Source organism: Sceloporus occidentalis, unplaced genomic scaffold (assembly GCF_023333645.1).
Source record: "Sceloporus occidentalis isolate IW3139 unplaced genomic scaffold, rSceOcc1.0.p SCAF_107, whole genome shotgun sequence".
NCBI classification, from domain to species: Eukaryota; Metazoa; Chordata; class Lepidosauria; order Squamata; family Phrynosomatidae; genus Sceloporus; species Sceloporus occidentalis.
Window position 1 is genome coordinate 2,002,501 of NW_028317087.1, and position 23,500 is coordinate 2,026,000.

Genomic DNA, 23,500 nt, shown 5'->3' on the forward strand with positions numbered 1-23,500 from the left:
CCATTGTGGAATTCAGCCCCTTTAACTCAGACATATTTATTTCCTAATATATGAGGGCAGTGGGAGGCTCATTGTGTCACCTCTTTCTCCTTCTCATAAAAATGTAATCCCAATTAATTGCCTAACTGTGCAGACATATTTTACTGGCAGTTTTTATATGGCATACCATTTTTGTGCCACTGTTTGAGACTAAAGTTGTCTGAATAGATCACACACGCATAGTGTGAATTTATTCATAAGGCAAAACAGTGTGAAGTGTGCCCAAACTGAATTCTTTCAAGGTCAAAAGTACAACCACAAAGTTCAATGACAAAGCAACCTTGAGATCTGAGCATTAGAATATTTATGCAAATTAAACCATACCACCTATTAATTCAGAAAGTAAAGACTTAAATCAAATATTAGGACTTACGTTATTTTAGAATGACTGAGCAACAGAGCGAAAGATAAAATTAATGGTTTTGCAGCCAAGGAATACCTATTATATTCTGCGTTTCTGATATTTTATATTGCAAACAGAAATAGCATTTGTTGAAAAATTTAATATTCTTTTGCTTTATATTAAACTGTTTGTTTCCTTCTCACCATAGACAACATCACAATGGGGTGTATTCATTAACTCATCAGTTTGCTTGAGATTTCACTATACATTATATAGGAATAACGCAAATAACTAAATGAATTGTCCTGCAATATTTTTATGCAAATCTTTGTATGGATTCCTATGAAAGGTGTTTCTCATGTTTTATTTAATCTCTACCGTTGGTGGTAAACTTCACACCAAGGCAAGAAAACACAAAACTAAAATAAAAATGTACAAAAGATACCCTTCCAGCGAGAGTTCCCACACACAGTATCCAAAAGGTTCATATATAAAAGGAAGAGAAAAAAGGAAAAAAAATTATGGTGTGGTATATCAAAGTTCGTCTTAAAAAAACGCTATTAAGCAAATCGGACCCTTACAATTTAAAGGGCATAAATATGCCCATACATAGAGTGTAATGGTCTCCTTAGGAGTTTCTTTATCCCACACTGGTACTTGTAGATAAAGAAGGTAGGCAGCGGAGGGGAGTAGGTAAAAACGATAATTTTAATGTATAAAAGAAAGGCAAACTTGTTGTCCTCCGTTTCGGAGGTTACAGAAACATCAGAAACATCAGAAATGGATACGATAAACATAGTGTTCCTATTCACTTTTTAACCCACCATAACCAAGATCCAAAAGATCTTGAATTTATTGGCATAACACAGGTTGGCAAATTTTGGAGAGGGGAGGATTTTATTAAGAAGTTGGGACAACAGGAGATGGCATGGATGTTTAGACTTAAGACCTTGACTCCTAATGGGTTTAAACAGTGATTTTGAATTGTGTAATTTTTTGTAATGTATTCTTATCTATTTATTTATGTTTATTCAGAACATTGTGGAGTTGAGAGGTGGAATTTTTGAATATCGATAGTCGGATTTCTATATGTATTTTTAAATATTTTATATTTTATAAACATAAGTATACTTGTATCCATTTTATATTTATTTTATGATTCCTGAAAACCCTGTATATATAACTATATGGATTAACCTATGTGGGGGTTTCATATGCATTTATTGTATGTCATTTTTAGATATATTTTTAAAGAGAATTTGTATATGCATACAGGACATATACATAGGGGTTAAATTAAACGAACCATAGTGAATACTCACCTGAAACAAATTATTGGCATCAGCTGTTTGATTTCCTCAGCGGCCTTACACCAATTAGGATAGACCGGCTGCTTTATAAACCAGTAGGCAGAGCGTCAAGCGCATGCACCAGATGAAGCGATAAGCGAAATGCATAGTGCGTGTTGACGACATTGGGAGGAGGAGGAGGAGGAGGAGGAGGAGGAGGAGGAGGAGGAGGAGTAGCAGGAGTAGCAGCAGCATTACGGAAGTGGATCAGAAGACTAAGACGGCGTCTCTTTGTGGTGGCGCTGCTATGAAGTTTGAAGCCTGGACTCTGTAACGTCCGAAACGGAGGACAACAAGTTTGCCTTTCTTTTATACATTAAAATTATCGTTTTTACCTACTCCCCTCCGCTGCCTACCTTCTTTATCTACAAGTACCAGTGTGGGATAAAGAAACTCCTAAGGAGACCATTACACTCTATGTATGGGCATATTTATGCCCTTTAAATTGTAAGGGTCCGATTTGCTTAATAGCGTTTTTTTAAGACGAACTTTGATATACTACACCATAATTTTTTTTCTTTCTTTTTTCTCTTCCTTTTATATACGAACCTTTTGGATACTGTGTGTGGGAACTCTCGCTGGAAGGGTATCTTTGTACATATTATTTTTGTGTTGCACATATAATTTACTCACTTATTATTTGGGTGCGCAGACACTTGTGTGGTTTTGATTGTATTTAATTTGGAACATTTTGAGGAGTTTGTTCCTGTGTTTTTGCAGCACAACTTCACTAGAAGGTGTAATACTTATATTTATTTAGAATATTGCACTTCACTTTTTTGTATTTTGAGTAAAATAAAAATGTGTAAAATTATCTGCAATATAGTTTTTCCTACCGTTCAACATATTTCTTTTCATTTCTTTATAGCAAATTTGGTGCCTGGCCGCCTTTACAAGTTCTTACAGGAATTCAAACAGGAGACTTGAGAACTATTTTTTCAATATTTTTTATTTTATTTTGATGTATATACCTAAACAAATTAACTAAAATTGTAACTTTACTCAAGCGTTAATAAGGGGTTTGGGCATATTATAACATAAAGTAGGATGAAGACTACGGTGGTTGGAAAACTATTAACAGACACCCATAAAAAATATGTGAATCACTATACTACTTAAATTACTTATTTATGGCAATCTCCAGCTTCTGCTTGGCTGCAACAGTCATGATGGTTAGCCAACAGTAAGTCTGCTAAAAATCACAAAAAAAAATGCAGTTTTTCTAAAGTTTGAAGCTCATTATGGTAATTGTATTTGATAAGACATTTTCTGTACCAAGTACGCGTACAACTGATGATTTTGTCAAAGCATTTTGGGATTGTAGAACCTAGACACAGTTTTGTTATATCTATATATATATATATATACATATATATCTATATATACATATATATATATACATACAAAAAAAATCAATATTCACATCGCTGTAACTGAATTCCATTAAAACACAATGTAAAATGCTATGACTCAGATGTCACAGTTAAAGTACATTGTATGGAAATAGAATATGACACTCTAGGATTCTTTTTTTCCCCAGTTAAACTTTAGGAGTATTCATATGCCAGATATTTAAGTGACAGATGCATTTTTTCCCAGTAATAAATGTATAAAGGACAAAGCAAATACACTTAATGAGAAATGACAGTAGTCTGCTATTAAACATTCATTCTTGAAAGGACATTTTGTAACTCAGAGACATTATATTTAAATAAATTTAGAACCTCTAAATGGAACTGCAGTTTACAACACACACTAGTCTTTTTCTGTGCCAAAGCAGTAAGCAATTCATATCACATTCTCATTTATTCTCCGAGGTTTAAACCTGTTTCTAGGAAGACCGAGGCCAAACTGGGAATACCAAGGCCACACACTACAGAACTCTGGGGGGCAGACTGGGTACGTATAGCTAGAGAGAAATGTTATATTTTGTGGAGCAGGGGTTTTATTAAGATTTTTGTGATGCGTTTGTGTCATATTGATACATTTACAAGATGAAGAAAGTTGTAGTTTAATGCAAATTTTATAGCTAAACACATTTTTTGCTGATGTTTATACACACATTATTGTGACCGTGAAACACTTATATATAGACTTATACCGGCTAAACATTTTGGGGAACATCAGTGCAGAAAAGATGGACAGAAGGATCTGGGTCAGCACAGGCTGTATGTAATTTATTAAATTAATTTAGTTATGATAAAAGTTTATGATGGTGACAGTTCTCTTTTTATTTCCAGTCCAGACAGTGGCGACTCTAGAAACAATATATAGGGGGGGCACACAAGATACCACAGTCAAACTGGGGGGGCATTAATAATTTCCACCATTAAATCATACCACTGAAAACACACACACACACATATATATATATATATATATTGCCAAAAGTAATGTGCTATGGAATGATACTTTTGTTATTGGACAATACAATACTTGATCATTCAACATGGGAAGCCTGAAGCCACAATTTAGTACGACTAATCCTTGAAATCCTTTAAACAACACAATACCTTAACTTTTCCACTAAATGATTTCAGGGCCTAATATTAGTCCCTGCTGCCGATATATATATAAATATATATATAAATATTAGACCGTGCTGCCGATAGCAGGTATAGATCAACACATTAACACACAAACCCAGCTTTGCATGTATAGATCAATTGAAATTCACTTGTGATCTCAGCACTGAAGGTATATATCAAATCAACAGAATCAGACATACAAATCCTGTATTTGCAGGTATACAATAATAATATATGAAATGTAGCATTGCAGGTATAGATCAAATCAATACATGGAAACAGCATTGCAGGTATTAATCAACTGAACAAGACATACAAACCCTGTATTTGCAGGTATACATAAATAATGTACGGAAACATAGCATAGCAGATATGGATCTACAGAAGAACACACAAACCAAGCTTTGCAGGTACAGATCAATTGGAATTCACATAAAAACACGGCATTAAAGGTATATTTAAAACCCCTAAATTACAGGGATAGATCACAGGTTGCACACCCCAAAGCCAGCCCTGGCGTTCACACTGCCCACATAGAACCTGGCCAGCACCCAGATAACACACATAAGATTTGCCATCTTTGTCCCATATACACCCTGCCTGTGCCATCCTGTTCCCCAAGGCTCAAACATCCTGCTAGTGCCATCTTTGCCCTTCCACAATTATACATCTATGAAACACACAATCACATTAACTCATGCTCTCCCTCATTCAGACAACTCATCCACATATTGACTCATGCTCTCCCTCATTCAGACAATTCATCCATTTTAAGAAACTACACCCCTTGGAGCTTTCAATGAGGGGCTACATGTATTTCTAGGACAAAAGTTGAGTGCACAAATAATGATGGAATATGTCGCTTTGGCTTGAAAATATGATTTTTCTAACCATAACGACATGTTCATTTGTGTCTTGCGCACTCCAGGTTTGTACTAGAAACACATGCAGCCCCTCATTTGATGCGCCAAGGGATGTCGTTTTTGCAAATGTGTACTTTTTGTGCCATAATTTAACTTCCTACGTGAGCAGTAATGCCACGTCAAGGCTTCAACCCTAATTACTGATCATTCACACGCCTTTCATATCGCCATTCACTCACAGAAGCACACGCCATTCTTTCCATACATTTACTCACAGTAGCACACACCATTCTTTCCCCTTACAATCCCAAAGAAATGATGGTAAAGGGAGAAGAAAAAATCACTTTTACAGCAAAAATAAGTTTTGCAGTAAAAATGCAAGGCGCTCCAGGGATGATATGGTTACTCACGTACCGCACAGGCTAAATGGCTGATTTTAATAATATTTGCAGTTCATCAGGATTTCAAAAATTGCCTCCCTCTACCGTTGGCTAAATTTAACCCCATGATCAAAGGGATCATAGGATTAAAAATTAGTATCGGCCATTTTTAAAAAGGGAATGTGACTTTTTATAGCTATATGATCGCTGTGGTAACATTGGCTACCACAGTGATCATTTAGCTAGAATACTTAAACTTTTTTTTTAAGTTAAACTACTTTATGTTTAAATAATTTAATTTGGGGGTCTCTAGGCAATTTTGATCTTTTTTTATCTGCCTTTAGAGACCCCCAAATAATTTTTTTACATTTTTATGGTATATGTTGGGGGTATGTAGCTGCTTAGATGCCTGAGATACAGGCATCTAAGCAGCATGCCCCCATACCTCTTTAACTGACAATTGTCAGTTGTTAATAAAGTTGCGCGGTGACGTCATCGCGTCATTGCGCGAGACGTCACCGGGCAGATCGGGTGGCCCCGGTGATGCCCTTCAGTGTGAGGGGCAGATCGCCAGGGTAGGTGGTGATGGAGGTCCACAGACCTCCATCAAGGTAAGATAGTGCTAGTGACGGCATGGTGCCGTCGTTAGCACCTGACTGGGACTGCTAGCGACGGCACCATGCCATCGTTAGCAGTCAAGGACTGTCCTGGGTGGTTACAAATTCGGCGGGGGGGCAATAACCTAGGGGGGGCAATTGCCCCCCCTTGCCTCCCTGTAGCGACGCCACTGAGTCCAGGACATGTATAAATAACTCAGTACAATATGAATTAAGTCATTTCACAACACTAAACAAAATGTATTTTTGACTCTGCAAAGTATAAAGATTGGAGAGCTCATGGCAATATCATAGTCCAATCTCAATGTAATCTAAACTCAGCATAAAATGTTAGGTTTTCTATTCATGTCACATTGTTTTTGAGAACAGTGTTGTTTGTATTCATTTCACTCTACCCCTGACTTCAAGGCATGTAGGAAAATCAATTGAACTTAGTGACAAATAGAGACTCTGTATGTGTTTCAAATACTCGTCTGGAAGGAAAAACATCAGAAAAATTACTTTGTCTTCACATCCGTATACACAGAAATTAGATACAAAAACACAGAATTTCAATTATATTGAATCTTATTTAAGTAAGTGTTTGTATTCCTTATACCACTATACAATGTTGAGAAACCTGATAATTAGATTTATTATGTGGCCAAATGAGTATTTTACCCTGTCAAGCTGGGAATGCTGACACTAAAAATTCTGAATGGATAAAAATGGATCATCCCCAACATGTCAGAATACTGAATGCCGCATACATGCATCACTTAGGTTTATTTCATGTCACCAAGGTGTCTATCTCCAGTATCAAAGTCCCTTTGTCCCTCTTTCCTGATGGAGTATGAGTGTATCAATGTGTTCTACGGTGATGTGTATAGAAACTTCACACAATTGTGAAGATCCTCAAATGGTGTTTACAGGTTAATATCTCAACATTAAGAGACTGTCTAAAACACAGACTTAATGGTAACACAGTGCATGGTCAGCCATCTCTTCTTTAGATGAGTAAAGTACATTGTTGTTAGTCACCTACACTGATGTTGAATGCGGTTGGTGTTGCTAATACCTGGAAAAAAAGACCAACATATTCTATTATTTGCCCCAATAAATTATTTCCAATGACATCTATACCAAAAACTGTGAACATGTCAAAATGAATGTAATCATTGCTTTAAAATGGGAAATGTGCAACAATTTTTAGGCTGTCTAAAATCAATTTCAAAAATGGAAAAAGCAGTTGATCTTCCTTTATGTTCTTCCCACTCTATTTCACCACTGATTTTACCCACTGTTATCTGCAGTCATACTAAATGCAATGATACACCATGTAGAATCCTCTCCTACACAATCCATTTGTCTGTCTTTCTGCTCCCTTAGACTGTAATGATCATACAAGTCAATAAGGATCTTATAATAACCATTCCCAGTTCATCTCTATATTTATTTATATATTGATTCATCTACCTATAAAATGCTTCATTAGCATTGAGATGATCATACACAGATTCCCCTAGTGCATATGCTGAAATACATAATAGCCAACTGCTAGCACAGCCAGATGACTGTCTTTCCAGATTCAGCCAGATACTGTCTTTCCGCCTTAGTATTACTGTTGCACTGTTCTGCTTTTTACTTTACTGCAAAGCTAGGAAGCTCTTGTACTGTTTGTGTTCATTCTGTTCAGTGCCATTTTAAAATGTCATCATTTTCTCCCTAGGGCTATATAAAATAACATAATGTCATCTAAAATGTTTCCCAGTATGAAGGCTGGCTATAGCATGTACAAAATAGAAATCAAATGAACATCTTTGCTGCTGTATTTATAGAGAAATGGAATAAGTCCTGTTTATATATAAAGTATAAATCATATATATATATATATATATATATATATATATATATACACACACTGAAACACATAAATGCTTATACACATACTGAGCATTAGTAGGAGCACTCATCTGGCTGCTATGGTGGCTACTCCATGCCACCTCCTTGCCATTTGGCCCCGGATGTCTTTATGTATATCTATTCAACATATGAACTTCTGATTTTGATATGACACACATCAATTTGTTTTCACATTAATAAACTGCAGGGTGAGGGGCGAGCTTGAGCTGCCCAGCTGGAAAAACCCCTGTGTCGTCTTGTCCTTCTGTTCAAGATCCCCAGTTATGTCTGTGAACGTAACATTTTACGACGGGTAAGGACCATTTGACCCTTCCATCTATTCCTGCTATAAAGACCTAAAACTTTATTAAGTCATTGGCCTTGTCTTATATTCAGAAAAACCTTATGCTTATCCCATGCATGTTTAAATTCCCTCACTTTTTTTTAACCTGTACCACTCATGCCTGAATTCTGTTCCACTTATCTACCACCCTTGTATTGAAGTAAAGCTTACTTCTATTATATCTAATAACTTGACTACGTGGTTTTCGACTATTCTGTATTCCTCCCTTATTCTCCCTCTTTAAAATATACTTCTCCTGTTTATTCAAATGATTGTCACACGCCATCTTTCTTGTCTCTCCCAAGAGCTGTATATGTTGAGGACCTTCACTTTAAAGTCTGCACAGCAGCTGTAGCCATCCAGGCTAATACAGCTAGGTCGTGGGTGCTCAGTTGAGTCACATAACATTAACCAGCAGTACTAGAGCTGTAAAACTATGTTCAAAAAGTGTGGTGAGGCACCAGAGAGCTAATGTGAGATGAGTCATTTGTCTAGGAGCCTCAGGGGGCACTGCAACTAGACCATCAGAGACATCAGCAACCCAGGGAACTCTTCAGGTTGCACCTGGAGACTCCGGGTGAAGCGTCGCTTGTCCTGGCCACAAAGAGGAATCTCTGGGTCGCTACAGCAGTGTTGCAGCAAGCCCCACTCTCTCATTAAAAATAGCATGTGTCCTGCGATGTCAGCCATCTACCACATCCCGCAATAAGGGCCTCCAGTTAGCCAGAGCGTTCCCAGGTATGGACAACACTCCCTTTTTACCCCATTGAGGTGACCATGGGGTGGGGTGTAAATGAGACAAAATATTTAGGAAATGGAAGAGCTGGGGCTTAATTAGGACCTGACAATCAGCTGATTTTGTCTGTAGGCTACATTGCCTTTGTAATCTTTCACGGCATAACTCAGATCTTTGCTACTACAGAATCAGGGTTTTACACAATAAGCCCAAACGATCATGTTTATTAAAAGGGCTCCTTTAGAGCCCCCATATCATAGTCTGACATTTACATTTAAATCATACATATCAAACTAACAGATCCCACACTAGAAATTGACATTACACTGGCTAGCAGTAACTTGGCATCTTTTGTCATTTAGTACAATTAAAGAGAATATCTTTTCCATATGGCCTACCTCACAAGTTCTGTATCAGCTTCCACTTAAGGAACTATTTTTGTACCTTGTTTTGCTCATTCCATATCATTTAACGGTGAATAAATTGTCACGTTATACAAAAATAACCCTTGTTTGAGTGTATAAAAAAAATAATAACCATTTACATTATGCCAACTGCTACCAGGGACCTTAGACGAGTCCCCATTTTTGGACTTCCCACCAAAACTCCCTTAGTCCACCTGTAGCAACATCCATGTCCCCAACAGCCCTGTATTTCAAAACTTGAATATGATCACTGTGACGGAAGCCTCCATCACTGGGACCACTAGAGAAGCCTGACTGCCAGCCTCCTCCCTATTGACTATGGGCCCTGGGTTTGTAGAGACTTCTGTGGCTACCCCAGCAGTATCATCTCATCACTGGCTGAGGGGATTATCTCCAGCAGACAGCCAGGATCTGCCACCAGGGAGTGACCACCATTCTTTCAGTTTAATGTTGTATAAATCAGTCTCCCCACTATTGTATTGTTAATCTTGTTACTGCCCCTGTTGTCTCTGGGAGGCAGATTAAAGGGGCGGTTTGTGTCCCAATATCTTGTTTTATGTTAATGTGTGTTTTGCTGGATATATCCAGTACTGTGTGTGAGAAATAAATCAGTCTTCGTTTGGTTTTACCCTACACCGAGTCTCGGCTAGTGACTGGGGAACCTGGGAAAGTGTGTTGTCCCAGGCTAAGGGAGCACAAGACAGCGGAGATAGTCGGTCGGACTAGCCAGCTCCATGACATTGGTGGCAAGCGGCGGGATTGCTTCTTAGTCTGAGGGACACTTACTTTCTACCGGGATTGACCGACAGGACGGCAGACTTTGGTTGCCTTGACGAGGACATCGATGTGGTATCAGAATTCCAGGGGCTACTGCGGGTCATCCTCTCCTGCTACACCACTGCCCTGCCTACAGAACAATACCAGAATCTGAGGCAACTGGTTTGATGGTCACTATGGCAGAGGGCTGTTATATGCCGGGGTCAGTGTCTTCCAAGCTCCGAACAAAAGATTAGAGACCAGCGGGAACTACGGATGTCATTCCTGGGACAGCAACCCCAGGAGCAATGGGTATCCGAATTGGACAAGCTGGTCCAACAGGAGGTAGAGCTGGAAGATCACTATAGGGCTCTGCAGTGGTATACAGAGCAAGCATATTGGGGAACTGCGAAAGAATGTTCTCCAGAGTTCTATGACTTCGGTGGCCTGGGATTATTATGGGATAGTCTTCAGGAGGATCCAGACTTCGGAAGTACAGCGGAGTGGCGGATTGAGGACATCCGGGATTTCATGGAGTGGGACCTCTCAGATGCACTAGGACTTAAAGGTGATTTAGACTATTTAATTACACAGGAGTGGGAACTGGAGAAGGCGTATAAAAAACTGTTTGACCGTGTTCAACAGAATGCCCCAGTGTCCAGGGATTTTGTGGATGTTATTGAGTGGTCATCTGAGGATGTTGACTCAGGTGGGGTGGATGGGACTGCGGTCTCCACCCCTGAGTCACAGGAATACTGGGCAGCTAATCCAGATCCGATACCAGAGCTATGTGACTTTACACCACAACCGGATCCAGAGATTGTGGATCTAATTGATTTTACATCTGAGGATGTTAACCCAAGAGGGGTGGATAACACTGCGGTCTCCACACCTGGGTCCTCAGAATGCTGGGGAGTCTGCCCAGATCCCTTAGCCCCAGCTGAAGACCTGGCAACAGGGCAGAGCGCTGCTGGCTTCTGCCCCACACCTGCAATGGATACAGGGATCCAGGGAGATGTGGCAGCCGGCCCTTCTCCCCAGCGGCAGCTCACATGTCCGGGAGCGGAGGAACCGGTCCTCCCTCCCCAGCGGCAGGCCGACCCAGAAGATGCCCTAACCCCAGCTAAAGCGCTGGCAACAGGGCAGAGCATCGCTGGCCTCTGCCCAGCACATACCAAAGCTGCAGGAATTCAAGGAGATACAGCGGCCGACCCGCCTCCCCAGCAGAAGAAGGGAGGTGGAACAGCCGGTCCATCTCCCCAGCGGCAGAACCTAATTCCGGGACCGGATAAACCTGACCTCCCTCCTCAACGGCAGCAGGAGCACCAGGGAGGGGATGCAGGAGGCATCCCTCCCCAGCGGTACCCGGGAGATGGCGCAGTCGGCCCATCTCCCCAGCAGCAGCAGGAGCACCAATTTTGGGAGGACATTGATGGGCCAAATAAACTGACTGACTACGGAGTCAACCTGTTTGGGGTCTCATCCTGTGTCAGTCCAATTCGAAGGGGGGAGAATTATGACGGAAGCCTCCATCACTGGGACCACTGGAGAAGCCTGACTGCCAGCCTCCTCCCTATTGACTATGGGCCCTGGGTTTATAGAGACTTCTGTGGCTACCCCCAGCAGTATCATCTCATCACTGGCTAAGGGGATTATCTCCAGCAGACAGCCAGGATCTGCCACCAGGGAGTGACCACCACTCTTTCAGTTTAATGTTGTTTAAATCAGTCTCCCCCTATTGTATTGTTAATCTCGTTACTGCCCCTGTTGTCTCTGGGAGGCAGATTAAAGGGGCGGTTTGTGTCCCAATATCTTGTTTTATGTTAATGTGTGTTTTGCTGGATATATCCAGTCCTGTGTGTGTGAGAAATAAATCAGTCTTCATTTGGTTTTACCCTACACTGAGTCTTGGCTAGTGACTGGGGAACCGGGGAAAGTGTATTATCCCAGGCTAAGGGAGCACAAGACAGCGGAGATAGTCGTTCGGACTAGCCAGCTCCGTGACACCATAGCATTGCCTATCGTTGCCTGTCATTTAATGAGTCTGAAAGTGTACCTACTCCAGACATGTTCAGCTGTTCATAAAGACAACTAAAAAAGCTGACATCTTCAGCCTTTCATAAAGACAACTAACTTCTGACTCACTACAACAACATAGGCGTCTTTCCTCAATTTAATTTGCTGATACGTCTTTGTTTAACATAATCTATGGCTCATCTCCTTATTCACTACATCAAGAAAACAATACAATTTTAAAGCATATACAGGTCTGCAATTAATGTTTAATAGTTAAATTGTAAGTGAAAGCTCAGATATACTACAAAAGTCTTCAGAAAAAAAGGGGGCAAAAAATATTTTTTCATTAATAGGATGTGAGATGGAGTTTTCACCAAAACTTTTTTCTTCATATGTGGATGTGTTTTTCTTACTATAATTACTGTGATTATACGACAGTGTGAGAAAATACAAAAACACTTGTGGAAGTGGAATACTATAAACATAAATGGAATTGTAAAAATATGCAGCTTTCACTTAATTCTACATACTAATCTATCTACTATAACAACAGCCGCAAATGTCTAATTAACCTAGAGGAGACAGATATGTTATAATGATAATATTAAATCTTCTTATTGTTAGTAATTTCTAGCTTCGACAGGACTTTAATGAGATTGTAAACTCGTTTGAGCAGGGCCCTCTTCATCTGTTGTTTCTGTAATTGTTATGTTATATACTACTCGTTTGGCCCAATCTGGACATTTCCACTTAGGGTGTACTTACTTTTGTTGCCAAGGTTTAGATATTAATGGATGTGTGTTGAGTTATTTTGAGGTGACACTCACTACAGTTATACAGGCTGTACACTCACTACTTTACATTGCAGCAGAGTGTCATTTCTTCAGTGTTGTCACATGAAAAGATATAATAAAATATTTACAAAAATGTGAGTGGTGTACTCACTTTTGTGAGATACTGTATCTTCAAACATGGACTGGACATCTGGCAAAAGTGCTCCATTGGCCAGTGCCATATAATGAATGCCACTTACTTTTACCGATGCTCCTGCAGCAGATCTAATCCTCTAATCTACAGCTGGGCATACTATACACACCATTGCATGGTATACGAGTGTAGAGCAAAGATATGTTCACGTTTATAGAGCTGGAGGCTGCATGTGTGTGCAGGGGACATTTAAGTGCAAAGGACAATGTAAATTTTTGACACCTGAGTCCAACCAATTATCTCTGGGAATATATGTTAGAAGGTGTAATGTACAGAAAATGCTTCTCTACGAATAATACAGAAGATACAATGGAATATAGAAAATACTAAAATAGAAAAGATGCTGAAAATAGCACAACATTATGAGACAAATTCTTCTGACATGTTTACTGCTGTGGTGAGAATTTACTTATGAAATACTAGCTCTGAACAGTACTCTACCTGTCAAGAAATGATCATATACAGATGATACAAACAAAAGTATACAACTCTCTTGCAACCCAAGTTACTTTTGCTTGCATTTTATACATTTTTACAAGTCACAAAAGACCTCTGCTGTTCAAGCATATGCAAAATGTTTTGCATATCCAAGTATGTATATTTTTTCACAGTAGTGTTGAAAACTCATGAATAAAATGTACTAGATACATGTGTTTCTAATGAAAAAGGGACCTCAATGTCCTTACCCCATGAAAAGTTCCCTTTTTGCCCATGAAGATTGCTAAATATCTAGAGGTGAATTGATTCAATTGGGGCTATTTGTGGCTAATCATGTGATATCTGAGCACAGCATAATGCCTAAGGACATCCCAGTTTATTTGTGTTCTTCTGTTCTTTCCCAGCTTCCTCTTCCCCTCCAGTTCAGTTATGTTTGCCTTCTTTACCAGCACAAAATTCCCTTCCCTACCACCCAGTTCAACAATCCACTTTACTCCTTTCTACCTCAGAATCTGAACCTCTACATCACCAATTTACCACTGCAGATTACCATCACACCTTTCAATTCAGTTCCATGCCTTCGCTCCACCTGCTATGGTCTTTTTTCATTGCCCCTTTAGTAGCATCTTGTTTTCCCTACTCATCAAATTTCAGTATGCATTCCAAGAAACTGCAGTTCTTTATATGCTTCATTACCACATATATTGCCTATAATTCATAACACTGTTTCTTTATCAAGTTCAGGACTGTAATCTCGCTGTGTGTGGGTTGCTTTGATGTTCTCCTCTCTATATGGTTTCCTTGTGCGGCAAGGGCAGCCATGCCCTTAAGAAACCCCACAAGGAAGGTTGTATATTTATAAAATGCACTCCTGGAGCCCAGTCTAGCGCTTATAAGGGTAAATTTAAACACTGGGTGGAAAAGGACCTACGTATCACTTCCTTATTGATGGCAGAAGCCAATCCCCTGCACTTTAACCAACATGCAGACAGGCAGGGACCATGAGAAGAGATATCTGTGTTGATCTGCCCACTGATCTTCTGGCTCTACCACTGGCAAGTGGACAGAAAATAAGATTCTGAGACCATATACTTCAGTAGTACCTCACCTCCCTATAGTTATTACGGTACATTGCTATGTATCCATTTATGTTGTATTTTCTTCTTCGCCATCTGGCCATTAATGGGACACTATTTTCAATTAAAGTGAAATCCACAGCAGTGGAACCATGGTTAAAGCAAAATGTTTTTATAGTAATAACTGTCAGTCTTCAAAGGGGAACCATCATCTCCATAATTTTCAATATAAAAACATCTATTGAATTTTTGTTAACCTGCAGAGATATTTTGAAAGCTTAGGTCTGTGTCTTGGCAGGGCCAGTGTTATCTTATACTTTTCCTGTCCTTAGGTTCTAACCCTTCTTCGTCCACTAACTTTACAAAAGGTTGCCTGAACTTTAATCAACAACTTAACAATAGGGGAGATATATGAATAGAGAATTGGAAGTCAAGATAGCAACTTCGATGCTATACAAGATAGTGGGTTTCTAATACAGGTATACTACTTATTTAAATCTGTAAAGACAGATGTATTTAATCTAAATCTTAATTGTAGGATTTGGGAAAAGTGACATATCTGAGTCAAGTTTAACGACAGCTTGCCCACACTTTTTTCTTGTCATCCATCACTGATCACATTATTACATTATATCCATAATATACAATTAACTATGAATTATTCAAACAAAAAATTGATAGTTTTTTTACATTATAGGTCAAATATTCTATCCTTACATGTGTTACACAGCAATGTAATCAATAATATCATGCAGAAATGCCAATACATAGGAAACAATTATAGTTCTGTGGTCCACTGGCATTTACTTTATTTTTCAGTTATAAAGTTAATTTCATGTGATTTGCAGAAAGCTAAAAGGTGAAAGTGTGCATTGTTTATTTAAAATGCTACTAAATATATTAGATGGCATGAAATATGTTTAAATGTATCCCTTCAGGGAATAACGCATTTTAAATTATTTCACTCTTAAAATTCAATCAACAGTTTGTGCTTTCTTTCACACATGAAGTTTATTTTATGTAATGGGGGTGATGTATAAAGAGCAATTTTGCAAAAAAAAAGTAAAAGTAGAGCAGTTACCATGGCAACTAATAGAATTTTCATGATGATTACTCCGCTTTTATCACTTTGCACCAGAATGGCTTTTTTATGTAAAACTTAAAATTAAACCAAAACATACAATGTTTTTGTATGGGACTGTCTACAGTGTAAAAACACAGTATACCAAAACAGTTACATTGTTATGCATTTTTTAATTTATGTCCATTTTTAAATGTTTCGGTACTGTGAAAGGGAGGAAGTGACTAAACTAGTAATACATTAAGATGACAACATTTTTTTTCTATAATAACTGTGTGTGTTTGTTAAGTTTATGTTATTTTCCATATTCCAACTCAGGCCATCTAACCAGCTTCTCAAAATGCAGCAGAGCCCTTAAGGATTTTGGACCCAGCTTAATTTAATGCAAAAAATATTGAGAGTTCAGTAGGTCATTGAATTTAGAGAATGCTCACTTCAAACATGACCTCGTCAAAAGAATCCCACCTGTTATCAAATGAGACCCAACAAATGGAAAAAATAGAAAATAAGAATATTCTGTTTGCTCAAAAACTCAATGTGCAATGATCACAAAGGTACAACTCAAGAGTTACATCTCAGACTCTACAGGCCTCAACTAGCATGTTAAATGTTAACGTTCATAACAGGAAGGGTTGCCAGGAGAAAGCCTCTTCTCTCTAAAAAGAACATAGTAGCACTTCTGTAACGATGTTCTTGGAACAAACAAGAAACAAAGTAGAGATGTTTGGCCATAATGCACAGTGCCACATATCAGCAAAAACACCTCATACCAATTGTTAAGCACTGTGGTGGAGGGTTAAGCATTGTGGTGGAGTGGTTTGCAACCACAGGACCTGGGAACCTTGCAGTCAACTATGACCTCCTCTGTACACCATAGTATTCTAGAGTGAAATGTGAGGCCATCTCTCCGATAGCTAAAGCTTGGCTAACATTGGGTCATGCAACAGGACAATGAACACAAGCACACCAGCAAGTCTACAACAGAATAGCTAAAATGAGAGAATCAAGGTGTTGCAATCACCCAGTCAAAGTTCAGACCTCAACACGATAAAAATGCTGTAGTGGGACCTTAAGAGAGCTGTGCATAAACAAATGCCAGCAAACCTCAATAAACTGAAGAAAAATTGTAAAGAAGAATGGGCCAAAAAGTTCAAGTTATTGCTCTTAAAGATGATTCTACAAGCTATTGAATCATAAGATGTACTTTGTTTTTCACACATGGCTTCACCATTTTGGCTTTATTTTTGTTGAATAAATCATGACATGGTGTAATGTGTTCTTGTTCATCTGAGGTTGAATTTACCAAAATTTTAGACCTGCTAAGGAACAGGTGATTGTTATTATGTGATATGTAAAACCATATAATTCCAAGAGGGTGTACTTTTTTCACACAACTGTTGTTTTAGGCAGTTGGAAAATTATGTAAAGTGAAAATGCATGGAGAAAAGTATAGTTAAAATGATACCATTTATTGGCTAACAGAGTTTAATTGCGCGCTTTCGAGACCAAGTTGTTAGATCCCTTCCTCAGGCATTAATGGACATGTTAATAGTTTGTTTTTATGATTTAACAAAATGCAAAGTGAATGAACAGAAGAAAACTAAATCAAATCAACATTTGGTGTGACCACCCTTTGCATCAATTCTTCACTTTGCACAAAGTCAGGGATTTTGTAGGCATATAGTTAGATGTATGATTAAACAATTATACAATACAGGTACTAATAATCACAATTTAATAAGTAGGTTACAACATAATCATTAAATGAAACAGAGACAGCTGTGTAGGAGGAATAAAACTGGGTGATAAACAGCCAAAATCACTAACAAGTTGAGGTTCCTGAAGTTTTATGTCAAACATCATACACCATGGCAAGACTGAGCACAGCAACAAGACACAAGGAAGTTATACAGCGTCAGCAAGGTCTCTGCCAGGCAGAAATGTCAAGGAAGACAAGTGTTTTCAGATGTTCTGTTCAAGCTCTTTTGAAGAAGCACAAAGAAACAGGCAATGTTGAGGACTGTAAACACAGTGGTCGGCCAAGGACATTTAGTGCAACAGATGAAAGGCATGTCATACTTACTTACCTTCGCAATTAGATGTCCAGCATCTAGCTCAGCATTAGCAGAAAAGAGTGGGACCCTGGTACACTCATCTACTGTCCAGAAAAGCCTGGTCAGAAGTGGTCTTCATGGACCAAAAAAAAAAAAGATACCTCAGACGTGGAAACAAGCAACTCAACTATTCATGAAAACACAGGACTGGGGTGCAGGAAAATGGCAACAGCTGTACTGATGAGTTAAATGTTTAAATATTTGACTGTAAGAAGGCGGTTTGTTTGCTAAAAGGCTAACATTTTGAGATGCATTTCTGCAAAGGGAGCTGGTCAGAATTAATGATCTCCTTAACGCTATTTATTTTGCAGCATGACAACCCTAAACATATCGCCATCTTCAGCATAAAGAAGAATAAGGACCCCTGGAATTGATGGTATGGTCCCCACAGCGATCTGATCTCAGCATCAAGTCTGTCTGGGATTACATGAAGAGAGAGAGAAGCAACTGAGGTTGCCTAAATCCACGAAAGAACTGTGGTGGATATTTGTAAAACAACCTACCTGCCGAGTTCTTTAACTGTGTGCAAGTGTACCTAGAATTGATGCAGTTTTGAAACATAGGTTGGTCACACCATAAATTGATTTGATTTCCATTTTCTTCTGTTTACTCACTTTGCATTTTGTTAAATAATTAAAAAAAACTATTAACATGTCTATTTTTGAAAACATTCTTACATTACAGATTTTTTTCACACCTGCCTAAAATTTTTGTGCAGTCCTATATATATATTGTGACAAAACTTTGTTAGCGAAGGCTCACTAAGTAACTTTTAGGGATCTTAAACACAGTCCTCTAGGGCAAAAAAACGCCCAGGAACACTAGATTTCAGCAAACTGTGCATTTTTATTTATAGGTGCAAAATTGAAAACTCCAGTAACCAAAATCATGAAAATAAAGCTTAGCTCCTCTGGAGCCCTCTCTGTCTATACTTTGTAGGCCCAGGCTGACCAGCCTTAATACTAACTAGCCATATGTCGCTAAGCCAGGCTCTGGAAAACCTCCCCCAGACAGCACAAACAGGTATAGGCAGGTAAATCCACACTTGGCTTACAACACAGTATGCTGACTACAGTTCTTGTTATCCTACATGACCTTGTAGTTATACTTAGAAGCATAACTAAAATGATAACAAAAAAGGTCTGGTAAAGGCCCAGATATAGTCAACATGCAGCTTAGGTGCAATTGCTCTTCTGGCCCATTGGTAGCCCTCCTGTGATTAGACCCAAAGTATTTTTCTCAAATCCCTCTGTCTTCCGAGACAAAACCATTCATCCGCTATTCCCTAATCTCCAAACCACTCTCCCACTCTCATAGCTTTTGGCTTAGACCTCTCAGGTAAAATAACATTTTCATTGCTAAATAAATAATACCAACTGCATATAGTTCATGATCTACAAATTAAGTAGATATTTTTCATCATAAGAGTGGTATTAGTATATTAGGTACTTGGGAAGTTTCCTTCTTATACCATGTGCATGTCACCTTTTGCATCACTAATCTGTGTATAATACACTATGAACATGTTATTACTACATGTCAGTAGTGATAGCAAAGACTGATAACAGTAATAACGTCATAAGTGAAGTATTCCCTACAGAGGAAGAAAACATGCAAAATATCACCTGACTGCATGCTTAAATTAGCTCTGATTAATGATGAGTCTCAACCCAGTCACTTTATTTCAAATAGTCTCTCCTAATAGTATCTCTTTAACAGTCCAAAGATCGTTTAAGTCCTCTCCTGGCTGTTGATTTTTGTTGATTGGTTCAGGCTTGTAGAAGGGCAGAAAGGAGAGAGAACTTCACTATTGGAAACTGATTAGATAACGCTGGCTCTGCCATGGCCCTTTCAGCAATCTCAGCTTCCATGAGGTTAACTTTTAAGTATCTACAAAACAATTATACTTAGCGGCAAGCAAATCCTCAGCTATAGGTAGTTTAAATAAATTGGTTATACTAAAAGCCATGTCGGGTGCTTCCCTTCTAGGTGTTGTATGTTTGGCCCATGACATAGACATTGTGCTATTTGCTTGAGACACAGGAAGAATTGGTCCAAGATATAAAGAAATTGAAAGTGGAAGATAAGGTTGATCACAACAGCCTAACAATGGCAGGACATTATGTTTTGTTCCAAAAATATCTGAATTCATATTTTGAAATATAGAAAAACAAAGTGGAACTTAACGTCATAATTTAATTTCACAAAGTGCTTTCATATAAAGTGTGCATCCCAATAAATTTAATAAAATGGGTTATTTATAACAATAATATTTAGCGTTGGCAGATCAGTTAATTTGTTTCTTTGTTTATGAAGCACTAAAGTGTTAAGTGTATAATGGCCATGTAGTGAAATGTGCCTACAGATTGATTTATGTGCAAGCTTGCTTAATGAAAATGGAGAATAAGATTTAAGTAATGGGTGGCAAAAATCACATAAATTTCGGAACTAGACAGAACTGTAAAAAAACAAATGCTAGAGCAATACAGACATACAGATCATATGCAGTATGAGTAAATTCATAATAAATATTAACAAATAACCATTAACGAAAATAAGAATATCAATACCGCCTTGTATTTTTAAACATTAATGTATTTTGCTAAGGGAGGTCACACAAGTGTAGCCATTCACTTTTGTACATATTTGGGTAATTTAGTTAGTGACTGCATTTATCATACATGGTCCTACAAAAACCTACAAAACTTAACATTTTCCCATTCAGAACGAATCACTTTTGCAATCATCATCTAAAGGTTCAGAACTTCTACCAATGAGTTAGCTAAAGAGATGGAGTAAAGTAGCTTTAACTGGCACAAAGCATAAGGTAAGCGTCTAAAACAAATACCAGTATATGAAATATCTGTATTTTTAAATACCATTCTTAAGATTCGGAAAGTTTTGTTGAGTGAAAAAATATGTAACAAAGACTGTAAAACAATAGCTTAACATTACAGTAAGGCATACGTGTCATTTTTTAAGTTAAAAAATCATATAACATTTGAATATTAAAAATTATACTATAAACATAAAAAGAAATGCTATCAATAAGCTACAATACTTTTCAATAATGCTAAATATGTACACTGATGTCTGTTTGAAGCCTTCTGTAAAACACAAATGTAACCCTGTTGATCCAGAAGGCAAAAACACCTATTCGTTTTCGGAGCTTTAGGCTTTACCCTTTCCGTTCGGACAAAATTCAAAAGCCTTTTACCTTTACACTCTTGCACACTCTCATGCTCATTTCTACCGACCGTTTCCGTGTCCCAGTTTCCTTTTCTTCTTTTGTGTCTTCTATCACCATCTGCTTCTCCCTGGTATCAGGCTCTGTTAACCAGGCCTCCTGAAGCGCTTCCAGAAAAGGACAGAGCCTCTGTGCACACCCTCTCTCCTATTGGAGGAACAAGGGAAAGGCTGTCCCTGTAGGGTGCGCTGTGGCTCCACCCTTTTGTGGAAGTACAGAAATGCTTCTCTTTCTCTGAGAATGCATCTGCAACATTCTATTAATGAACAGGTCATCAGACCGTGTCTGTTATTCTCCCTTTATGTATTTGTAAACTAATTTCATATCCTCTCCAAGATATGGCACAGAGAGGCTGTTTGGGGACAAATACAGGAAGTCCTTTGTGGGTGTTGGACAGGTCACGTGAATGCAATCTGTGTGGTGTGTGCAATCTGGATACCAGAGGTGGCCTTTGGAGTTTGCGACCTGCAATCTATGTCTGCAATTTAGGAAGAGCGAGGACCCCAAGCAAATGCTTGGCCAGTGTCCAATCAATTTTAAAGGCGGCCCTTATAATGGCCCAAATTGGAGATTTCTTTTATTTTACAAAGTATATTTTAACAGTTTGCAAACTAATAAATTGTTATCTGATCAATGATTAATAACTCTAAGTCACTGATCATTGATCAGTCTCACCAATTCAGTGACCTAATCTGGTGGGTGCATATTATACACCAGTACATCTTTTCCCTACAAAATTAAGTGTAAAGTTATAAATGCGTATTATACACAGATGCATATTATACACTGGTGCATATCATACACCGGTGCATATCATACACTGGTGCGTATTATACACTGGTGCGTATTATACCCAAGGTTTTACAGTAATCTAGAACAGCTGGTAGAGGCAACACAAAATATTGATATTTAAAAATACAGCATATCTGTGCTTATACCAATGCTATACGGTATCTTTCACCTAACATCTAACTGTTATTGAGGAGAAAAATGGTTTTAATATATTTTTTGAATAAGTGGCCTAAGACTTTTGCATAGTACTGTTTATCTCCATAATTGTAAATGTCTGCTTTATTGAATGTACTTTATTTATTGCTCTTTTAACTTAAATGATGTCATCATGTGGAATATGCATAGCCACCTTTTTACATGAAGAAAAGAACATGACTGCCTGTATGAATCTTGCACGTAAATAAGTAAAATAAGATTTTACTTGGGCAAAAGATAGAGAAGCAGTAACTAAAAGTCAGAAAGGGTTGTATATTTGGAGTAGATCTGACAGATAGGTCAATGTGACACAGACTAAATTATGTGTGGCAAGAAAAATGATCAGAGTGAATGTCCCTCTAATCAAGGTTAGTGAAGCACTGGGAAAATAAACTGAATCCTGATTATTGTGTTTGATTGCTTCATGAATTTCCTTTTAATAAGTCTGTCATATTAGTACTGACTTGTTCTTTTTTAGTACAATAATAAAATTTTATATATGAGGCTAAATTCTACTAGGACTTTTTATTACGAGCTATCTTTAGCTTTCTTTTGACCCGACAGAAAGAAGGTTATGTTAGACCTAAATTAGGAAATGATTTATGAGACGTAACAGTTACCTCATGCCTGCCAAAATACCGTATTTGCTCGATTATAAGACGACCCTGATTATAAGACGACCCCACAAAATCTGAATAATAATTTATGAAAAAAAGAAAAAGCCTGAATATAAGACAACCCTATAGGAAAAAAGTTTTACCAGTAAATGTTAATTCATGTAAACTATGTGAACAATTGTTTGTTAATAAAAGCTATGATTGAGAAAAATATTTTGTTTTTGTTTTTATTTCCTTTTTTTCAACCTGCCCCCCCAGTTATGCACATCTGCCCCCAGGCTTGCCACTCTGCCCCAGAAATACGTTATACCCTCTAAATGCCACTGTGCCCCCATGATACGCCTTTTACCCCCCTATGTGCCACTCTGCCTCCAGAATTGCCTTATACCCCTATATGCCACTCTGGCATTTAAGAGGGGTTAAAAGGCATATTATGGGGCAGAGTGGCATATAGGGAGGTATAAGGCATTTCAGGAGGCAGAGTGGCGCATAGAGGGTTAAAAGGCATTTCTGGAGGCAGAGTGGCATTAAGGGGGTTAAAAGGCATTTCACGGAGCACTCTGCCTCCAGAAATGCCTTATGCCCCCCCCATTTAACACTCCCTCCCCCTCCCTCCTCCAAACTGACCGGTGCTTCTGAGTCCCCTGTGCTTAGTCCGGGCAGCGTGTAGAGCTCTA

The 23,500-nt window shown here is 38.4% G+C and overlaps 1 protein-coding gene across 2 annotated transcripts in view; it reads right to left on the bottom strand.

Annotated features, from left to right (window-relative positions):
- Window positions 1-23,500, bottom strand: part of LOC149283257 (gamma-aminobutyric acid receptor subunit beta-1) — a 189,859-nt gene that overhangs the window by 160,997 nt on the left and 5,362 nt on the right. The gene's annotated exons all lie outside the window — the stretch shown is intronic.